This window comes from Panthera tigris, chromosome F2, assembly GCF_018350195.1.
Source record: "Panthera tigris isolate Pti1 chromosome F2, P.tigris_Pti1_mat1.1, whole genome shotgun sequence".
NCBI classification, from domain to species: Eukaryota; Metazoa; Chordata; class Mammalia; order Carnivora; family Felidae; genus Panthera; species Panthera tigris.
In genome coordinates this window covers 40,295,301-40,318,918 of record NC_056676.1, presented here as the reverse complement: position 1 = coordinate 40,318,918, position 23,618 = coordinate 40,295,301, and the positions used below count along the sequence as shown (strand labels likewise).

At 43.3% G+C, this 23,618-nt stretch overlaps 1 protein-coding gene across 1 annotated transcript in view; it reads right to left on the bottom strand.

Moving 5' to 3' along the window:
- Nucleotides 1-23,024: 23,024 nt before the first annotated feature.
- The window catches only part of TMEM67 (transmembrane protein 67), an 83,245-nt gene continuing 82,651 nt past the window's right edge, over nucleotides 23,025-23,618 (bottom strand). Inside the window, exon 30 of the transcript XR_006213152.1 lies at nucleotides 23,025-23,095. The gene's annotated coding sequence lies outside the window, so the exon portion shown is untranslated. The remainder of the gene's footprint in view (nucleotides 23,096-23,618) is intronic.

Here is a 23,618-nt window from a genome sequence, read left to right as displayed (position 1 = left end):
TAAGTATCGGGCTTACCTACCTAGGGTTTTACTCTTTGATATACTTAACTTTTTGTATATATTTTCTTAAGTTTCAATGTAAATTTTAATAAGAGTCAGAAATCTTGGCTGAGGCCAAAGGCTGGATCATATTATATGTGCTGGTAAAGCCATGAGAACGACCTTCAGATTTCTGTAGGCTAGTGGTTTGTAAAGGAGGACAGTTTGTTCTAACCTTAACCCCGTTACAACCCTAGCAAAAAACATGTGGTAAGTCAAGCAGCACATGGTAGATGTTATATTTCAGCTATGAAGTGATACCTAATACCAAGTCAATATTTATTTTTAACTTTGGAGGTACTGTATTAAGTAGTTAAGAACAAGTCTCTCAAATATCCCCCACAGATTATTCATTAATTACCATGGGGAAGTGGTGCCTTTATAATGGGGAGATCTGTCAGATACTACCATCATCAATGAATCTAACGTCATCAATGATTGTGATTATGGGCTAACATGTTCTCCCTGATGAGATGCATCACCTAGCTAGTAAGTATTCTCACCAAACAATGTGTAACCTGACCATGAGGAAACAAGCAGACAAATCTAGACTGTGGGGCATTCTGCAAGGCATCCGGCTTGGATGCTTCAAACACGCTGTGCCAGTACAACGACACCAACAGCAAAGTGAAGGAACGCTCCAAATTAAAAGACACTAAGTAGACATGACGGCTGAGTGATAGGGTGCTGGATCCAAAAACAGAGAGCAGAGAAGAGGGGATGGGAGTAGGGGGAAGGAGGAAAATATCTGTAAAGATTATTTGGGACAAAATCGGAGAAAGTGGAATATCGTCTTTCTATTATGCAATTCTTTTGTATTGGTGTTAAATTGCTTGACTCTGATTGTTACGAAGGGGAATGTTTTCACTCTTTGGAGATACATGCTGGAAACTTTTAGTGTGAAATGTCGTAAGATCTGCAACTTTCAAATGATTTAAGACAAAAATAAGAGAGAAACAAACATGGCAAAATGGTCATTGGTGGATCTAGGTGAAGGGAATATGTGTGTTCATTGTATTTTTCTTTTGACTTACCTGTAGGTTTTGAATTTTTTTAAATAAAAAGGAGAGTGGGGAGATAAGGAAAGTCTATTTGAGAGAAATTATTATAGAAATCTGGAATAAAACCAGAAGATGTATGAAAGCACACATGCATACAGCTTCGGCATGAAGCCCAGGACAATGGGCGGAACTCTGCGGTGGGAAGCACAGGGCTCATGCCCTGTGTGTCCTCTGCCATCGCCAGCCGTGTGATCGGAGGCAGTTTGCCTAAACTCTCTGTACTCATTTCCTAGGGCTGCCGTAACCAAGTACCTCAAACTATGCGCCTTAAAACAACAGAAATGTATTGTCTCGCAGTTCTGGAGGCCAGAAATCTGGAATCAAGGAGTCAGCAAGGCCATGAACCCTCTGAAACCTACAGGGGAGAATCCTCCCTTGCCTCTTCCTCGCTTCTGGTGGCTTGCCAGTAATCCTTGGCACTCCTTGCCTGGCAGCCACCACACATTCATCTCTTCCTGTGCAGTACATGGTGTTCTCCCCTCGTGTGTCTGTCCCAGTAACTCCTCTCCTAAGGACAGCCGTTATATTGAATTAGGGCTCTAATGACACTAATGACCTCATCTTAAGCTTTATTACATCTGCAAAGACCCTACACCCGAATAGGGTTGCATTCCCAGGTACTGGGGGTTACGGCTTTGACACAGCTTGTGGGGGGTGAGGTGGGGGAGATGCAAATAACCTCCAAGACTCTCCATTCTTATTTCTTCAACCCCCGAACAGGCATGGGAAGGTGGGGGGACCAGTGAACCAAAATGACATCTGAGGTCCCTTCTGATCCCAGAGCATGAGGCTCTGTGTGTCCACCTGTCCTAAGTGGTGACATTAGTCGGCGCTGGGCAACAAAGGAGCCCAAGAGAGACTTGGTGAGGAGGAGGCTCCAGGTCATTACCGAACATAGAAGAAACGCGGCCTTTGGAAAATACGATTCTTGCACATTCTTGGCATAGCAGGCCGCTTTAGTTTGCTGTCACGGGCATCCTCTTTGTCTTCATTTTTATTTGTCTCAGTGGTTGTTGGCCCAAAGTTTTCCAAGTCGAATTCTCCTCTTGTTACCCATAAAATTACATAAAATGAGATGCTAGTGTTAAAAAATATATAAATAATTGTCACATTGCAAGTGATTTCAGATGTTGGCTAGGCCACCGAATGGAGCAGATTAATGAGGAGAATCGAGACTCCTCTCTCTGTCTTTGTCCTTCAGGCTGAAAAAAGGCAAGATAAGAAGAGAGGACATTCTGTAATGAGTAAGGGCAACTTCACCTCCACATGGGCTCAGCCCCTCCTGCTGGGCCAGCTCTAGGCATCTAGAGGAGGAGACCCTTTGAGGCCCTTGGCTCTCCCTTTGCAAGCAGAGGAGGCAGGGGGCAGCATAAATGGAGATGAGAACTGTCCGGGCTCTTTCCTGATGTCCCCGTGCTTCAAAGAGAAAAGTGTGTCAAAGCCGGGGAGGGGAAAGCACTGAACACCGAGTTGAAAGAGGACATGTTCCCAGAACTCCAGGCTCACAGTTCTCAGTGTGACACGTTGTGTACAAAGATGCAACTGCATGCGTCCTCTATCTTCCTCCATGTGACCTGATGTGGACACCAGGTGTCTGTAAACCAGGACAGGGCGGTGTCCCATCTGAGCAATCTCCAACTTGGGGCGGGAAGCAAAAACCTTAGGGAAATGAGATCTTATCCAAGATTGAATAGCGTTCATTTTTCCTGATTTCAGAAATCATTTAGGTAAACACTTGGTAATTTAATTATAATGTTGTTGTTAGGAAAGCCTATTGTGTCATTTGCAGCCAATGCTAAGTAAAAACACTGGAGATTCACACCTTGTGGTTATTATTCTGGTCTTTCCCTGCCATTTCTTCAGCACTAGGAGTTATGGGTTTGTCAGCATTTCCATTATTACTTCTTATTTTTAAGGCTCTGTCTTAGTTGCTGAAAAGTGCATGTATTGGATGGGAGCCTAGAGATAATTTCCTTTAGTGTTATAGCAGCTGCATTCTTTCACGGATGTGTGTGACTTTGCAAGCGATTTCAATTTCTTTTTATTAAAAAATTAATTCCTACATAAATCTCAACTCCTTTTTTATATGCATATTGCTCTTATTCAAGATCATGGTGTAAATCGTGTGAGATAAACATTTACGAACAGTACACAATTCAAGAAGTGTATTGTCCTGGCAGCGACATAACAAGGTATGGTCAAGAAGTAAGGAGATGGATGTGGTGGTAATCGGTCACACATTGTGTATCTCTAGGGTTTGTAATATAAAACAGGAGAAAAGAACATAGGGCCTTAAATTATAAGTTTAAGTTACAAGTATTATACTTGCTATGGACATTGGGATCTTCCTATCAAATCATAGAATTTCAGTATCTGCAGAAAACCTTAGATTTTATCTCACTCACCAATTATGGATACTTATTCCATCAATTCCACATTCCTTCTTCCTCTTTTCCAACAACGTATCAGTTATCTATTGCTGTGTAACAAACAACTCTCAAACTTAGTGACTTAAAAAACAATCACTGAGTGACTCACAATTTTGGGTATTGGCAATTTGAACTGAGCTCAGCTAGGTGGTTCTTCTGCTCATCCCAACTAGGCTCACCCATGTGGCCACACAAACACTTTTCAAGGTTCTGTTTGTGTTACATTTGTGAATGCATCATTGGCCAAAGCAAATCACGAGCTTGGCCATATGATTTGCTTTGGCCAGTGACGTATTCACAAATGTAACACAAACAGAACCTTAAAAAGACTCTATCTCTTGGTGGATAAGACTCTATCTCCCATAGTTATGGGCCTCTGAGGGAAGTGAGAATTCATAATAAGAGAGAGAGGAGAGTGACATGATTGTCCAAGGACATTGAGTCAGTGATAGAGGTGGAGACACTTCAGCACTGTCCCTGTCTATCCCTCAGATGGCCCCAGCCCTATACCCATGATCTATACCCAAGACCTGAGGAGAAGTGGCTATAACAAAAAGAACAAAAGAGGGTTTCAGTGAAAACTCTAGGGAAGACATGGGGATTTAGAGGGTGAAGGGAGTTTGTGGTTTGGGATGGACGGGAATTGGGTTGCTGAACCCAGCCTGCTTCTGGAACAGAATTGAGATGGGAAAAGAAATCACCTGGGTCAGGCATCCAGGCTTCAATGGAATGTCCAGGAAGAATCACAGCCTCACCAGGTCAGGGTAGGAGGGAGGACTCCTTCTCAAACACAGATGAGACACCCTCTTAGGACTTCCAGACAAACTGGAAGACATTGAGGGAACTGAGTGCCCCATGGAGCAAGCAAGGCTGGAGTCAGAGAAACCTTTTTTGGTGACCCTTTATCTTGACCCTATTTCTGGCATCGGCTCTTGTGGCCTGAGGAACAGGAATGAGAGCTGTCCCCTACTGATGAGCCCTGCTCTTTCACCATGGCCCAGGCAAAACTACATTGTCCTTTGTTCTTGATATGTCTTAACCTCCCGTGCAAAGTCTCTTTCTCCTTTCTTGTCCTCAACTCCTCTATAGTTTATTCACCATAACAAAGAAGCTTTCTCTTATTTGACAAGTAATTTTCCCCAGGCTTAAATTACTTCCCCAGCCTGGGGATCTTTGCATCTTCATAGGAGATTTCTCATGACCCCAGACTCTGGATCTAAAGGAATAATTCTGTTTTTAAAAAAGAAAAACTGGTGTTATTCTAAGATATTTTCGCATAGAAATTCCAAAGGAATCTGCAAAAAGATTATTAGCTCTAATAAGTACATTTATCAAGATCTAAAGGAAAAAATTCTTTAATAAAAAATTCAATTGTGGGTGGGGGGGGGAGATGTTGAGCAAAGAAGGCTTCCTGGAGCCTCTCAAATCACATCACATGGGTAGCTTTGGTTTCAAGGCTGTGTCTGTGCCTCCAGGGACTCTGAGGACCAAAGGAAACATGAAAAGGACAATGTACTGATTTTGGAAGATGAGAGAAGCTAAAGAGCTTTTAGTCAACATTGTATTATGCAAATTTTCAAACATACAGAAAATTTGGAGGAATTTGTACTCAACATCCATGTACTCACTGCCCAGATTTTATCATAATGTTAAAATACTTACTTTATCACACCTGCACCCATCTGTCCATCCCTATCCTTTAATCCATCAATTTTTTGGATACATTTCAAAGTCGCAGGCACCACTTTCCCCTAAATGCTTCAGCATGCATTTCATTATCCCGAGTTTCATTTTGTTTATAGCTTTTTTTCAGGTATGCACAATGATCTAGGTACATTTCAAGCGAACGTTCTCTGAGTTTTCACAAATGTGCACAATTGTTTAATGGAGACCCCTATCAAAATAACATTACTATTACTCCAAAATGCCTCATGCTCCACACCCAGAGACAACTACTGCTCTGATTTTTCCACCACAGGTTAGTGGAATCATACAGTGCATACTCCATTATCCGAGACTCCTTTCATGCAGCACGTTTTAGAGATTCATCCATGTTGTTGCTTGAATCACTAGTTTGTTCCTTTTTGTTGTTGAGCAGCATTCCACTTGTTAAATTTACCATGGTTTGTGTGTCCATTGTCCAAGATGAATACCTAGAATAAAGCTGCCATGAACACTCTTGAAAATGTGTTTTCATTTTTCTTGGGTAAATACCTAGGAGTCAAATTGCTGGATCATAAGGTAGATATATGTTCAGTTTTATAAAAAAAAAAACAAAACCACTGACTTTTTTCCAAAGTCATTTTACAACCCTATCAAGAATTGGTTGCTCTATGTCCTCATCAACATTTTATATTGTCATTCTTGCTTAATTTTAGCCATTCTGGTCAGGAAGTAATGAAAGAAATTAATGAATACTTTAAAAAGTGAGGTTAAAAAGCCTAATAGCGCAATGAAATAAACGATTATGATTTTTATAGTTTTCTATTTAATCTCAGGGTATATTCTGGATATTGTAAAAGTTAAAAATATTGGAGGTAGAGTAGCTAATTGAAACTTTTAGCCAATGAAAAAGTATGTGACGGTTTTCATTTTTTCATATAACATTGTCGTGAAGACAAGAGAAGTAACATAATTATTGGCAGCTGTTGTTTCTAAAAGACAAACCAAGAATGAATTTAGAATAGTTAATTGGAAACTTATATTTTCAGAAAAATAAGCTATTGGGTTCTAAAGCATAAAAAAAACAAAAAAATATTGCTTCTAGAAATGTATTTGTTCTTCTTTCTTTAACTGTCATTTAACATCAAAGCCAATCAATTCTTATTGTTTTAGGTGGCCGAATATACTCAAATATCAGTCACAGTTCCAATTCTTAAGCTACTATGTAAACATGTATGTATTTCTCCATGATGGTATATATGTAATACCCGATATATAAGCAACAAGTGCTAGGGAAGGGGATCTGGGAGCCCACAACTGTGGAGGGACTTCAGGGAAGGGATAAGACTGAAGGTGAATCAGCAAATATGGGAGGATCAAGTGAGGGTTAAGATGGAGAATATTCCAAAGAGTAATCAAAAAAATACTCATGAGAGTTGATTAATACTTTCCTGAGAAGTATTCTTCTCTATTAAAAGATACTTTGTCTTTGATCACTGTGATAGAGACATGAAAGAAATTGTAGGATCAGAGGAATTAGGGAGGAAGAATGCTCCGATATGCCCCTAGACTCTCAATATTCAGAATCAATACAGAAAGTAAGTTTCTTTGGCAATGTCATTGGTATTGCCAGAGAGTAAATGAGTGGTGTGTGTGTGTGTGTGTGTGTGTGTGTGTGTGTGTGTGAGTGCATCTAAAATGGAAGCAAGAGGAAGCAGAAAGAATATGAAAGTCTTAGATAAAACAATAAATGATGTATAACACATTTATTGTTCTGTATTTATTTATACACACTCTATTTTGTTGCAGAAGAAAGCTAGGATAACTTGAATGGATACATATAACTTGAAGGCATAAATTTAAAATAAGGGTGAAATAATTTTTGCATGAGTTTTTTTCCTGCATCACTGTATTAATAGCTTTGCACTTGTGGGGACAATTGAATGGCACTTGTATCCTTCAACCTACCTTCAAAAAGCAGTCTCACTGTTGTGCAAGTTGGATTCCTTCTGGGTCACCACCTGTTGTGAGTCAGGTTTGGAATGAATTCTACAATCACACCCAGTTTAGGTTAAGGAATATGCTTTATTGAGGAAAGGGAAAACCTCTAAGACAGATCACACAGAAAGAAAAGATATGGATTCACTGCCTCCCATGGGCCCACAGGCGAGGGTCCCCTACAAGACATGTGGTCAGGGTTGATGTTCCAAGAGAAGAACAATACCCCCCCCCACTCCATTTTTCCTAGAAAGCAGGTATAAGAAAGCTGCTTTGTCACTGGGGGGAGCACTCAGGTACCTGGTCCAGGCAGTCTGGATTTGGGGGCCCAGGTGGTTTACAGCAGTTGCTGGGAAAGCCAGCTGCCTAGCACCTGAGGAATTTGGGGTTCATGGGATGTTGCAGTCTTCCTGCAGGGGAGAGGATGCTAGCTGACCCTTGGGAAGCTGAGCTTAAACGCAGCCCTTCTGCCATAACAAAGAGTCTCAGGTCCCCTGCTAGCTCATTGTCCTGGTCACCAGAATGAGTTTCCAGGGTCATCCTCAGACTATTTTACTCATCACATCATACTTAATGGGAAGTCTGCAGCCAGGAAGCCTAAAACTTGTATGGTGACCTTGCAAAAGTCCCTTCACCTCTCTGACCCTAATTAGAAGCTCTGGTACTTACCTTGCTCTGTGGGTTGTTAGGGAATCAAATAAGAGTGACCAAATAACTAAAATGGGAGGAACTGGAAGGAGGTGGTCAGAAGGTATGAACTTCCAGTTAAAGGTAAGTACCAGGGACAGAACAGGTAGCGAGGTGACTAGAGCTCATGATGCTTTATGGGAAATAGGGAAGCTGTTAAGAGAGTAATCTTAAGAGCTCCCATCACAAGGACATTTTTTTTCTTTCCTTTGTATTGTATTTGTATGAGAAGATGGATATTAACTAAACCTTACTGTGGTAATCACTTCAGAATATACGTAAACCAAATCATCATGTTGAATGCCTTAAGCTTACACAGTGACGTATGTCAATTATCTCTCAATAAAACTGGGAGGAAAAGTTTCTTTTTTAATTCTTAATGATTATTTACTTCTGAGAAGGAGAGAGACAGACAGACAGAGCGTGAACAGGGGAGAGAGGGAGACACAGAATTCGAAGCAGGCTCCGGGCTCGGAGCGGTCAGCACAGAGCCCAATGCTGGGATCACAACCTGAGCCAAAATCTTAACCTGAGCTGAGATCACGACCTGAGCCAAGATCATGACCTGAGCCAAAGTTGGATGCCCATCTGACTGAGCCACCAAGGTGCCCTGGGGAAGAAAAGGCGCCCCCCCTTTTTTTTTAAAAAGGTATGAGTGGGGCACCTGGGTGGTTCAGTCGTTGAGCCTCAGACTTTGGCTCAGTTCATGATCTCACGGTTGGCTGGCGAGTTAGAGCCCCACATTGGGCTCTCTGTTGTCAGTGCAGAGCCCGCTTAGGATCCTCTGTCCCCCCTCTCTCTCTGCCCCTCCCCTTCTCTCTCTCTCTCTCTCTCTCTCAAAAATAAACTTTTTTTTTTTTTTTTTTTTAAGGGAATGAGCAACAGCAAGAGCTGAGAGGTTTGATTCAGTTGAGTCCCTGCTTAGAAATCTTGGAAAAGGAGAATGTGGAAACAGTGGAGGCCCCAGCCAGATTGAAAAGAAAGCCAAAGGCAGAGGGGGCTTCTGCCTCACTTCCAGTTTGGAATTCTGAGGGGAGCCCACTTCACCAGGGGAGGCCGCAGAGGAGCAGAAATGGCGATGAGGCACGGTCAGGCAGTGAGAGGGCCTGCACATGGCGGCCGGGTGATTCGATCTCCCGTGTGTCCCACTAGGGGAAGACGGAGGTTTGAGTGGGCCAAAGGGACCCGGGTTTGGCATGAGGAGGCGGTGCAGGACATAGGCAGATGACATTGGCACACACTCCAAAGCTGGACGGACCAGTTGTATCCCCACCAAAGCCACATGGGATGCTACTGTAAATGGGATTGTTGTCCTGACATCTTTCTCGGAGAGTTCATTATTAGTGGGTAGAAACATAACTGATTTTTGTATGTCGATTTTGCATCCTCTAGTTTTTTCTTTTGTTGCTTGCTTTTGTTGGCAAGAAACCGTCACCTAATTTGAGATCATGAAAATTCACACTCCCGCTTCCTCCTAAGCGTTTTACACTTTCACCTCTTACATTTAGGTCTATGACCTCTTTCGAGTTCATTGTTGTATTTGGTGTGACGTAGAAGTCCAATAGAAAAGATATCTTCATAGTTAATTTCACTTAACCTTTCTTGCTTTTTAAAATGTGGCTACCAGAAAGTTTAAAGTTACTTTTAAAAGTGACGTGACTTAGATTACTTTTCTATTGGACAACACTGAAGTATGCCAGTGGCAATACTGGGATCATAGCTATAAGTGCTACAAAAATGTATTGAGCACATACGATGTGCCAGGTGCTATTCTAGACACTAGGGATACTGAGACAATGAGGCACAAGCTCTCCTCTCAAAGAGTTACAAATATTTTGTGGGAAACAGACAAGCAAACAAATCCATCATGGTGGAGAATTTGGTTCTCAGCTTCATATATCTAGAAAATCTTATCAGTTCCATAGGAAAAGGCATGCTGGAACACTGGCTCAGAGTTACCATCCTCACATAAATCACAGAACCATCATTTATCAGTTTTTAAGGAGATCTGGAATATAACAGTCATGACTTCTTGAGCACCTATCTATACAGGCATTGTTCTAGAACTCTACATGCAATATGTCATTTTGCCCTTATAGTGATCCTCTGAGATAGTACGATGATCATCTCCAGTTTACAGATACGGAAATTGAGATGTAGAGCTTTGAAGTAGTTAGCCCAAAGTCACACAGCTGGGAAGTTTTAAATTCAGAAACCAAGCTCTTTAACCAGTACACTCCATTGCCTGTTGCCAAATGTCCCGGACGTTTGTGTTGGCCCCTCAGCGGTTTGTCTCTCTGTAGGAGGATTTATATGCAAAGCAGAATTATAACTAGGGGTTGTCTGGGTGAGTATTGAGTCAGAGCAAGAGAGTTGGTGACAAATTGAAAGGCTAATGGCATCAAGACCCACCGTAGGGTCAAAAGATACCCAGTACAGCAATGGAGAATTAAATATGGAGGGTCATGGAATCCCTTCCTCTGGATACTTGCCAACTTCTGCCTCTCTGTGCTTGTGGGTTTTTTTTCTTTTTAATTGTTTCTAGAATGGCAGTTCCTCTTTCCTTAACTCGGTCCTGCTTTTGACAGCATAATACCTAGAGTTATGTTCTTTCTCTTCCTGTTTTGAGTCTAGGAAATACTTCGTGTTGAAGTTGACTGATTTACTGCCCTCCTTTGCAGAGCGTTGGCTTGATTGGTCAAAGCAACAGAGCTCTAACTGACACCCCGCCTTCCTTTCTCAGTTCTAATCTGAGTCCTGATATTTTTATGCCACCGCCACCATCTCTATCATAGTAACCGAGACAAACCTGTTCAAAATGATAGACCTTCTTGATCTTCCTGCCTAGAACTTTCCTGTCTCCCGTCCAGCCTCTACACACACGCTGTCGCCCAGAATAGCTGTGGTGTTGACCCACCGCTTAGGTGACTCCCTTTTGATTTTAAAATAAGCTCCTCAGCTGGACGCTTTCGGCTCCTCATGATCTAGCCTCACTCTTATTGTTCCCCCACCATGAATCCTCTGTCCTTCAGGTCCCTGTCTTCGTTCATTCCTTCCTCTGAAACCTGGCTCTAATAAAACTACCTACTCTTACAAGATCTACTTACTTATATCGTACAGTATATACTGGGCTTTAGCATATACTCCGCTCCGTTGCTCCCTCTCTCCCAGGTCAGAATTCTCTTTCTCTCTTCCAGGACGCAGTCTGGCTTATGTTATATTTAGCTCTGAGGTGATGGGAAAACCAGGGGCTCTGTAGCCCTGCCACCGGGGTAAGGAACATGTCAAGTAATTATGACAATATTAATAAGGACTAGAACTTTTTCAATAGCTGTCACAAACTGAGTGTTTCACAGCATTATCTCCCAACTCATGGAGGAAGGGACCACTGTACCCATCATACAGATAACAAAACCGAGACTCAGAAAGTAAAGCAGTAGCCAGATGGTGGGGCTGGGATTCAGAGCATGTTGTAGAGGCTAAGCATTGGCATTTTGGTGCCCATCTCAGGGGCGAGATGGTAGCTGGCTCCCGGGAGGCATCACACAGAAGACCTAGTCTCGGCTGCCCTCCGTGAACTTCTGTTCTTAACAACTTGGAAGAGAGGAGGCACAGAGGTACTGCACAGGCCAGCGGAGGAAACCAAAGCAGATGTCCAAAGGAGCTGGTGCAGAGCAGGAGGGAGGAACTGGGATTCGGTCTGGGGAAGTGCACATCAAACCAGCCCCAGGGAGCCAATCCAGCACGCTAGGCTGGGACGGTCAGCAGAGAAAGGACAGCGGGGAAGGTGGAAAATGCCAGGAGGGCTGATGGACAGTCACGGAGGTGTTGCTCTGTAATGGGATGAGGCAACAGCTGGGCCAGCGCTATTCTGGGCAGCACTCAGCGGAGGTGTCAAAGTACAGAGAGGCCTACTCTTGTCTTCGTGTTTACAGGAGCGAGTCCGTGTCACAGACTCAGTGTGCGTGTGCACGCGCGTGTGTGCATGTGTGTGCACTCACACACAGCCACGCGTGCACACACTGATACTGAGCCCCATTATACACACACCACACACTGAGCCTTATCTCTCCCTCACACACACACACACACACACACACACACACGGATACTGAGCCCCATCATACCCTGTGAATTTTTTCAACTTTCTTCCATTCCGGGTTTTGCCTGTATATTTCCTAATGCTTCTGAGAGAAGTTGTGGGCCTATTGCATCGATAGGACACCGGGTACAGTTCAGGGTAGATAGGGAGGCAGGGAGTAAGTAGCTGAATAAAATAGTCCGCAGCCACAATGATGAGTTCGTGCCAGGTTCTGGAAGATCTGTTTTTAGCTGAAATCTCTGCTCGTTTTAGACCATCCGGAGGCAACGTTGCTTCGTGTTAAAGGCAGGAGCCTGAGTTTACATTTGGCTCCACCTTTTACTACATACACTTAATTATTCCACCATTTGTGAGTCTATTTTCTCATCTGTGAAGTGCAAGTAGTAATAACACCTACCTCATGGGGCTGCAGGGAAGGTTAAATGCAAAGGGACTGCCCTTGTGTTGGCAGTCCTTGGTAAGTGGACATCAATGTTCTCTTGAAATACCCCCAGAGGTTAACAGTGTAATGCATTCACAATCCGTCTGTAGTCTTTATTCAGATGACTTCGGATTTTGATATGCCAGGCTTTGCAAAGATTAACAGATTGAAACCCACAGTGAAAAACAGAACAAAACAAAAAAGCCAGTTTGAGGACTTTCTTCTAGAGCTGGAATAAAGCGATCCCAATCTTTGGAAAGTTGGCTAAATGGGCTCAGGGATATACTAGGCTTTAGAGCCATATTTTTGTGCACCTCTGGGACCCGTCTTGGCCTGGCACCATCAGGAGGGTGCTCACACCTGGGGACCTTGGGAGACGAAGCTCTGTAGTGATTCTGTCATTCCCAAACCTCACTACTGGCCATGCCTTCTAAGGCTTGAGAGCACAATTCCAACCCAACGTGGCCTACATGTCGGGGCTGTGGGCCTGCCCATCACAAGGTGAGGACGAGACAGAGGGAGGCCCTCTGAGAGTTTCATTTTCCTCCTCCTTTATCTGGGGGACTTTTTCAGTGCCTGTCATTTCTGGGCACTCTCAGCTGGCTGATTCCCAGGAGGGGGAAAGGGACATCTCTGGCCTTCCAGCTGGAAGAGCCCTCTGGGGTTTATTTGGTGGAGCCTCTCAAAGGCTCCAGAGCCAACAATGCTTGTCTGTAATCCCCTGTCAGAGTCGGTGATAAGCAAACCGCCCGACACCCTGAGGACCTCTCAGCGAGGGCTACTCCGCTACAAAGTCCTAGGTAAACAGGGTGTGTCCGGGGAGAAGCCGTAAGAGGATTCTTTCTCTTTCAAACCAAAGCAAGGAAAATCAGAGAGAGGCAAGTCGTCTGTCATTGTCGTCCATCTGCAGAACTGACTAAGCAAAATTGTGAACAGGCCAAGACTGTTCTATCTCCTGATTCATGAGCCTGAATTTGTTTTTGTATTGGATTGATTCAGTTAATAAAGTGCTTACATGCTCTGCTTTTCCTCAATTGTAAGCAGCAAAATTTCTCCATAAAATGTCCCAAATGACTGTGCTTTTGAACTGAGTACGACCTTCTGTGGGTGATTTTTGTGCATCTTGGAATATGAATAGTTTGACAGCTTTAAAAAAAATTTTTTTTTAATTTTTTTTTAAATGTTTATTTATTCTTGAGACAGAGACAGAGCATGAACAGGGGAGGGGCAGAGAGAGAGGGAGACACAGAATCTTGAAACAGGCTCCAGGCTCTGAGCTGTCAGCACGGAGCCCGACGTGGGGCTCGAACCCACAAACCGTGAGATCATGACCTGAGCCGAAGTCGGACGCTTAACCGACTGAGCCACCCAGCCGCCCCTAGTTTGACAGCTTTTAAAAAAATGTTTATTAATAAGGATTATAAGGGTATCTGTCAATGGAGAATGAGGACAGCGCCTCCCCTTACATTACCCCATACATGTATCCAGGAGGCCTGCTTGGGAAGCTGGCCTGGTAGATCCTTCTTTGAAAACTTTTCTTTGCTTAGTTGTATCTGACAGAGATGCTGGATTTTTTGTCAGCTTCCAAGGAAACCAGTGGGGAAGACAGAGTAGCTGCTGCACGGACGTGGTGTAAGAAAGTGTCTAGATGCCTCACGTAGCCAGCAAGCCATGGCTCTCTCTGGCGTAACACATGCCTTATAAACTGTAATTGCAGGCGGGCCAGCTTCCTTTCCGCAATGGGAATACACACTGCTGCCCCTACCTGCCTTGTATGGTTGTGTGGGTTGTCGTGGCATGCTATATGACAAAGGGCTTTGTAGCGGCAACAGGGGTAATTGTTGTACTGTTATGGCTGCCTGCCCTTCACTGGAGTCAGCCTGGAGAATTTTATTTCCTCAGGGGATACCTTCTTGGTTTCTGAGTTAAAACGGTTAAATTCCACCAAGGACTATGGGACAAAGTCATCAGTCTTCTGCTCTTGCTGGATGATGGAACAGTATCTCTTGGAGACAGGTCTGAATGTGATTTGTGTACCCACTCGTATTAGGACATGTTTCTAGACATTACGTCCTTGTCTTTAAAAATTGTTACCCTAGAGGGTCTTTTGCTCTGAAATTCTTCAGAGCCAGCCAGCACCTGCACACAGAACCGGTCAGTGTGGAGTCAGACATAAGAGCTCCATGGAACGCCGGACACGAGTCTTGCTTGTGGGTGAAGACTATGTCAGGTAACACGCAGGGACACCAGGTGATGGAGACGAAGAACTTCAGAATACTGACCAATGTATTCGTAGAGTCCTAAGTACTAACGTGGGTAAGTTATCTGGGCCAAAGTGTTTATTTTAAGACGAGAAGATTACGGCTCAAAATTGGTTAAGAAAGCAAAATAGACTTAGTAATACATTAAATAGCTATTTTTTGCAAACTTAGTTTTTCTTAAAAAATTTCTTTAATGTTTGTTTATTTTTGAGAGAAAAGGGGGGGGGGCGGGGAATGGGGGAAGGGCAGAGAGAGAAAGAGACAGAGAATCCAAAGCAGGCTCCATGCAAAGCCTGACGTGGGGCTTGAACTCATGAACCGTGAGATCATGACCTGAGCCAAAGTCCAACACTTAACTGACTGAACCACCCAGGTGCCCCAATACTTAGTTTTTCTGATTCTAGGCCAATGTTCTTTCTATTAAATCACTAATAATATGGACAGAATCAACAGTCATAATAGCAGCTACTGTTTATTGAACAATGAGTATGTGTTAGACGTTGTGATAAGCTATTTACATATATTCACTCATTTAATTCCTGCAACAAACCAGGAAGGCAATATTTTTCCCAATTTACAAATGAAGAAAATGAAGCTCAGAAATATTATTTCCCAAGATCAGGGTGTTGATATTTATACCAATTCACAGTATAGACAGCAAGAAGGAGCATAGTGTTGTGGTGGTGGTTGTTGTTGTTTACATACAATATTGTGTCTACATTCTTAAAAAAATTAAAGAGGAGGGGCACCTGGGTGGCTCAGTCGGTTAAGCGTTGGACTTCAGCTCAGGTTGTGATCTTGTGGTTTGTGAGTTCGAGCCCCATGTCGGGCTCTGTGCTGACAGCTCGGAGGCTGGAACCTGCTTTGGATTCTGTGTCTCCCTCCCTTTCTGCTCCTCCCATGCTGACGCTCTGTCTCTCAAAACTAAATAAGCATTAAAAACAATAAAAACATTTTTAGAGATGAAAAATCAGTTCTTACCCCAAATATCAAGGACCCTAGAAAATACACCCTGAGGGGAACTGTCACACACAACTCATCCTAAAGCACAGCCTGACTTTATATAGACAGGGATTAACTGGAAATGAGAGTGTGGAGCCCCCGCTTCTTCCGCAAACCAAGCTTTTAGAACTCAGACACGAAATGAGTCATAAGAAAAATGTGCAGGCTTTTGGCCACAGTGGAAATACTCATTTCCCCAATTGCTCAGCACATCAAAACATTGAGGCCAACGATTTTTATGTGCTAGGAATGTTAAAAACAGCTTTTAGTCTTAGAGCTGCTTTTACAATAATTGAACCAACCTGTCTTTGCCCCTGCTGTAGTTCCATTCTAAAGATCTGACACTCTGGCTTTTTCTCCTCTTGCTTTGTGGGAGTTATGAGAAACTCTCTAGGCTGACCATCGTCACTTGCCACAATACGTTTGCCTGCCGCTTAATCTCGGCATCATCTGCTTCCAACGGTTGTTAAAAAGCGTAAATCCTCTATGAAGTCTTTCCATGCTCTGGCACAATTTACGCAGCTTGACCTTTAAAACTCTGAACATGTATTTAATTATAACTCAAAAATCAAAAAGCATTTTTTTAGAAATCCTGTCTTCCCTAAAAAGTTAACTTTCCGTTAAACAATGCCATGAACAAATGTCCTAAAAGCACCAAAAGTAGTTCCTGAAATTTCTCCATTATAAAATAAAAGCATAGTAAGAGAGAGAGAACAGCCGTCTCTGAAATCAGCCCAGGCTCTTTCAGCCCAAGTAGAAACAGGATGAAACTTGACAAGAATAAAAGAGAAAAAATCTTCTGAAAACAATCCAGTATTTGATTATTGGCTGGTAATGGAATGTGGTGTGTAACGTTGATGGGAAAGAGGATTGTGGTGTTCATTTAATACGTTGTTTAGAGAGGAGAAATGCTGGGCATGGACAGATTTATGAATGCATGCATAAATGGATGAAAGAGACAAAAAAGAAAGGTAAGGGTGATAGAGCCCACTTATCAAGCTCATTCTCTTTTTAAAAATGTTTAATGTTTATTTATTTTTGAGAGACAGAGGACAAGCAGGGGAAGGGCAGAGAGGGAGGGAGACACAGAATCTGAAGCAAGATCCAGGCTCTGAGCTGTCAGCACAGAGCCTGACCCAGGGCTCAAACCCATGAAGTGTAAGATCATGACCTGGGTCCAAGTCGGACACTAAACCAACTGAGCCACACAGGCACCCCAAGCTCATTCTCCTCTTTAAATCCCTCACCTTACATCCCAGCCACACTACCTAGATTTCTCCAGAAGGGCTGTGTCCCCTCTCCTGGTTTTCACTGGCAGGGCCCTATACCTAAAACATCCTTTTACATGCCCCTATTTGAGTCTTGTCCCATCATAATGTGATAGCAACAGAAACTGCTCACTAGTAATGAAGAGCCACAACCTGCAAGGTTCTGGACTAAATGCTGTATATGCTGACCTTGTATAATCCTTACACCAACCTTTGACAGCAGGTGCTATGACGAACCCCATTATGTTAAGAGAACTAAAGCTCAAAGAGGTAGAATAACTTGACCAAGGCCGCAGCTAGTAAGTAGAAGACACAATTCCAAACCAGGCAGTTGAACTCCTAAACCTGTGCTCTTAATCACTGCGCTTTACCACTTGAGTTTCTTTGCCCTAACCCATGCGCACTTAAGGACAGAAACATTCCATAAGGGAAGGGAAGCAAAAATAATACAAAAACAGGGAGGAGGACAAAACATAAGAGACTCTTAAATATGGAGAACAAACAGAGGGTTGCTGGAGGGGTTGTGGGAGGGGGGATGGGCTAAATGGGGAAGGGGCATTGAGGAATCTACTCCTGAAATCATTGTTGCACTATAGGCTCACTAATTTGGATGTAAATTTAAAAACTAAAATAAAAAAAAAGGATAGAAACATTCCTTATCTTTGTATCCATAGCATCTAGGACAATGCCTGGCATATAAGAAAAAGAAAAGTTTGTTGAATGAATGAAAGGTGGAGACAAGGAGAAAGGAGGTGAGAAATTGGGCAGCGTGACTGCAGAGTATTCCTTCGTGAATTATGGTTAAGTAGGAACAAGAGAGAAAAAGACCCAGTAAAGTGATAGTGATAGTTACAGGGACACATGACATGAGGGAAATGTGTGTGTGTGTGTGTGTGTGTGTGTGTGTGTGTGTGTGTAGATGAAGGGACTTAATGACTTCTAGGCTGAAGAAAAGGTGCCAGTGAAAATGGAAAGACTGAAGACACAGAAGAGAAAGCGATCTGGTGGTAAAGTATGTTCCCGAGCTCACACGAGGAGATGAAATCAAGCAAGAGCTTGGGTAATGTGAGTCAGCTCCTGGGAGTCATTCATTCATGCACATTCTCAATTCCAATTTTTCTCTTATAATATTTCTCTATTTAGAAAATGTTTTAAAAGTATTTGTGTGATCACATAAATGAATGAAATACAATCATCTTAGCTAATATAGTTGGTATTTAATTAAGTAGTTAATCTAATTAGCCCATTTCAAACATGTCTGCAGGTGCTCTAAAGCAGTTAGGAGAGTGGATCTTGAAAGTCTAATCAGAAGCAAAATTTTTTGTAATTGTATGGCGAGGGGTGTTAACCGGATTTGTAACGGGGATCATTTTGCAATTTATACAAATAGTGAATCATTACATTCTATACCTGAAAATAATAGGGGTAATGTGATGCCAGTTATACCTCAAAAATAAAAGAATTTAAAAAAAAAGAGAAGAAGAAACACCTGAAATTGCTCTGGACACTGCATCTTTCTAAGCTGGAATATGTCCTTTGTAAAGGAACTTTGTTATTCAGGAGGTAAAACGTGAAACATATCTTCCACTAAAATGAAAGTAATTGGAGTTATATTACCAGCGATTTTCTTGTTGTTGTTAGACCAGCTGGCGTTTGCCCAGCATTTCAGGTTAAAACAGGGGGACAGCACAGAATTGACTCAAAAGCCAGTGACCTCAGATTGGGTGGGAGTTATAAATCCCCTCCCCAACATCTGTTTTTCTCCTATAAATGGGAAGAATAATACCTTTCTTCCAAAGATTTTATGAGCATTAAATGTGGAAAAAAATGTGAAAGGGCTTTCAATTTTTGATGAACATCACTGTTATAAGACTTTTAGGCAGTGAGCAGATATCAAACCATTTGATGTCAAAGATAAAATTAAACACAGTAGCAGTTGTGCTAGAGCTAACAGAAAGGGAGCCTTAAAAATACAAGAGCCATAGGGCACCTGGGTGGCTCAGTCAGTTAAGTGTCCAACTCTTGATCTTGGCTCAGGTCATGATCTCACCGTTCGTGCGTTCCAGCCCTGAGTTGGACTCTGTGCTGACAGTGTGGGGCCTGCTTGGGATTCTGCCTCTCCCTTTCTCTGCCCCTCCCCTGCTCTCTCTCTCTGTGTGTCTCAAAATAAGTAAATAAACTTAAAAAAACAAAACTTTCCAAAAAGATAAACAGAAAGGCCTCTCACATAATTGCTTGAATCTCAGGGTTGGACAACCTTCACAGAGCAGACATGTTTCCTATATGCCAGGCCACAAGGCAGGGTTTCTAGGAGTTCTATGCCACTCCAGCTCCCCTGAGAGATTATCTGTATGTGCCTCCCACCCTGGAGGGAAGAGAAGAGAAAGGAGAGCCAATAGGGGGTAGGCTGGCCAGCCTCTCGCTGAGTGGCCTGGAGCTGGGTTTGGACTGTGGAAGCTGAGACTGGGACTGGAAAGTTCCTGACCCTGGCTAATAGGTCCTGCCACAGAATTCTGGAGAAAGCCTCAGGCCCCAAATCAGGACCTATGCCAAGCTTAGAGGGGCCAACAGTGGAGACAACTGAAGGGGTTACCCACCCACAGATGGGAATTGAAGAGGAACAAAATGAAAGCAAAAGGACATGGAGAATAATAACCCGGGAAGATACGTGGAGGAGGCTAGTTCTGAGGAACCTCCTGGAACAGCCAGAGGGCCACAGAGGAATAACGTGGCTTAAAACCCATCTGGCCAATGCAAGAAAACCTCAAAATAAAAGCTGACCTACTCTGGCAGCCCTCCCTTTCCCATAATTCTATCACTTAAACAGGACTTGCTGTTATGTGAAGCAACCTCTTTTTTCTAGATTCCAGTCTGTGTGCCTAGATGCAATTTGTATGGTTTACGTACTGTACAAATGCATCCCGGAGGTGGAAGGGAGAGCTGAACTCCAGCCACGCCTGGCTCACCAGGCCATGCCCATCTGCCCTGAGGAAAGAAAAGGCCCATTCTTTGCTCAAAGGCAATTCTATGGACTGAATTGTGTACCCCCTTCCCCAGCCCCACAAATTTGCATGTCGAAGCCCCAACCCCCACTGTGATGGTATATGGTGATGGGGCCTTTGGGAGGTAATTAGGTTTAGATGAGGTCGTGAAGGTGGGCCCTCATGGGGGGGGGTTGGTGCCCTGATGAGAAGAGACACCACAGAACTTGCTTCCCTCACCCCTGTCTCTACCCGAACGGTCCTGGGAAAAGTCATGTGAAGGCACAAGAAGGCAGGGATGCAAGGAAGCCGCTCTCACCAGGCACAGGCCCCCATGTCATCCTGATCTCAGACTTCTGGCCTCCGGAATGGTGAGAAATCAATTTCTGCTTAGGCCCCCCAGGCTGTGGTACCTTGTTATGGCAGGTGAGTCAACTGTGACAGGCTCCTGCGGGGATTCTTCCATCACAGAGCCACATTATGCCACGGTGGCAGTCCTCACCCTGCCTTTGGAGGCTGCAGGCTCCGAAAAATGACGATTCAGTTTCATTTATAAAACATTGGAATTGGGGGTGCCTGGGTAGCTCAGTTGGTTAAGCGTTCAACTCTTGATTTAGGCTCAGGTCATGACCTCACAGTTCATGGGTTCGAGCCCTACGATGAGCTCTGTGTTGATAGAGCGGAGCCTGCTTGGGATTTTCTCTCTCCCTTTCTCTCTGCCTCTCCCTCGCTCTCACTCGTGTGATCTCTCTCACAAAATAAATAAATAAACTTAAAAAAAAAAACATTAAGGGGCGCCTGGGTGGCTCAGTTGGTTAAGTGTCTGACTTCGGCTCAGGTCATGATCTCACGGTTCGCGGGTTGGAGACCCGCCTCAGGCTCTGTGCTGACAACTTGGAGCTTGGAGCCTGCTTCGGATTCTGTCTCTGTCTCTCTGCCCCTCCCTGCTCATGCTCTGTTTCTCTCTCTCTAATATACAACAAAACATAAAAACAATTTTTTTTAAAAACATAGAAATTAAATTAAAAAGTACATTTCCCAAATGCACTCACGAGTGTTATATATTATTTTCCTGGGGTTTTTATTTATTTGAAGACCATCGAACCAGGTTATCTTGTTTGGGGACAAAAATTTTAGAATATAGTTTCCTGCACATATCTGAATTCCTTGTTAAGGTGTCATATTGACAGTGATATCACTGCACTGGAATTGTAATAAATTTAAATTGTAACAAATGTCCCCCTTTTTAAGGATGTCAGTCACATCGGATTAGGGCCCATGCTAATGTCCTCATCTTAGCTTGATCACCTCTGGGAAGATCCTATCTTCAAGTAAGTTCACATTCTGAGGTCGTGGGGGCTAACCTCTAACATATCTTCTTGGGTGAACGCAATTCAAACCATAATACTCACCAAAGAGTTTTCTAGAGATCAGTTGGTCCCTGCAGATTCTCATATATTGAGAGAATATGGGGAGTGGGTGGCTGGAGCACTTCTCATTGTCAGGGAATGACTTGTGTTGGGGACATAAATCAAAACCTTCCCCAGCCCATAAAACCTCTCCCCAAAAAGTAGAGGAGTAAGGGGACATTTTTATTATTGGATGGGCATTAGACCCGAATGTGACCCACATCCCAGGCAATCTGCTGAGGGCAAAGATGGAAAGGAATCTTGCCCTTTCATGTGGTCGAGCAGATACAGCTCATTACATACATGTTCTCAAGGTAGACAATAGTCCTCAAGTAGGAAAACCAAGCAGCACCGTTAGTCACACATGTAGTTCATCCTAAATGCACCCGGGAATTGAGGTGGTCATCTGTGTTACCTAATTGGTTTTATCCAAAGGAAAAATAGAATTTCCTTATGACAAGAGGGAGCTTTGCAAGCTGGAGCCAGCTGGCTCACTGAAGTTAGGCTCCTACCCTCCCACAGAAACCGGGAGCCCGGGGCCGCTTTCTCCTCCTTGAGGATTACATTTCAGAGATGATTCCCACATCCTTGAGAAAAGTATTCTTGGGTCTTAAAGCTGGCAAGAGGCTGGTTTAGCTTTGAAAATGGTTCACATACATCTAGAGGGACAGAGAAGGAATTTACAGTGACAGGTTTTCTAAAGTAAATGCTGGAAGGAAAGGGGGAGGGGGTGTGAGTCTCCCTTTTTGTATGAGGGAAATGGCTTTTAAAATTTTGTATTTACCCTTTATACTTGGCACTTAGATTTATATACTAATCCTGTTTTAGTTTTGTTAACGCCGGTCAGAATACCCAAGCCTAAGCCACCATGACAGCACAGGACAAACTGAGCCTCTGGACGTAAAAACCTGAGGGGAGGACACTGAAGGGTAATGATTTATCTGTGAGAGCCTGTCTGAGAGGCCAGTTGGCTTTCCTAGATGACCGTCCATCCAATCGCTCTCCGACTCCAGTGGTTGTTAGACATTCTAGACATTTGGTTTTTTCACATAACAAATCCAAAACCAAGCCCAAACTTGATTTTGTTCATGGGACTTGGCTCAAACGTCACTCTCTCCAAGATGCCTATATGGACCCATGTGTCATCCATTCATGTGCGATTGATTGTCTTACAACTTACTTGAAATCCCGAAGAATAAGCCCTTCCTGGTACTTCATCCCTCTGCTTCCCACAACAGCTAGATCCTCAAGGCTTTTCAACTTTGTTGAAAAAATCATCCTTTATTCCCCTTCTGAGTCCATTTCTAATTCTATGGTTTCTTTTTAGCTTTTCCTGATCTGCACTGTCTTTGCTGGGCTTCCAGGATGTCAGCATCTTTTGTCCAAACTTCCTAACAACTAGACTGTGGAGGGTGAGGGAAGGATGGAATGGTTTGCCTTGGGAAGTTTTGAGCTTCCCAGGTGGAAAATATTTCAGAGAAGCTGAACGCCTCTTGGAAAAGAGTGGGGCAGGAATCCTCATCATGAGTGGGGTTTGGATTATATGACCTGCAATATTCTTTTCAAAACCAAGATATTGTTTCTCGTAGGCCTTATACATGCACCCACAGACTCCAAGCTGCAAAACTGTTCTGCAGAAGAGAGGAGAGTCTAGGTTAGAAAAACTCCATATCATCTTGTCCCGTCAGCTTATTGGTGTTGACCCGGCCACTTCTAATTTCTAATTTTATTCAGTCAGATAGATGTGTTTTCGATGCACCTGAAGAGCCTAATGCCTAAAAAATAAAACAAAAAGAATGGAATGAAATGTGCATGTATGTGAGTGTATACACATAGAAAAATCTGGAAGGGCAAACATTAAAACGTTTCAGTGTTTATCACTGAGATGTGAAATGATGGGTGATTTCAGTATTTAATTTTTGTTGTTCTCCATGTTTCAGATTTTTTTTTACAAGGTAAAAGGATTTATGTTTACTATCAAATGTCTCCCTGTTTTTCTATCTATATAGATTTTTCCCCCTGACAGGCTGGAATACAGGTGGAATCAGGAATTATTGGTAGGAGGTAGGGCTAGGGATCCTGAGGCGCAATACATATTTAGCAGAAAGAGATGCCGAAAGACAGAGAGGGCCGCAAGCATTAGGCTGGCTGACACCCAGGGCTGGGCCCACGAGGAGCTGTTTGGGGAAGTAGGTTAAGGCAGCAAGAATCCGTGACCCTGGACTTCATGTGGGAGAGCAAGCAGACTGGCTCTGTAGCATACAATTTGGTTCTAACTCAATGGAGGGAAGAACTTGG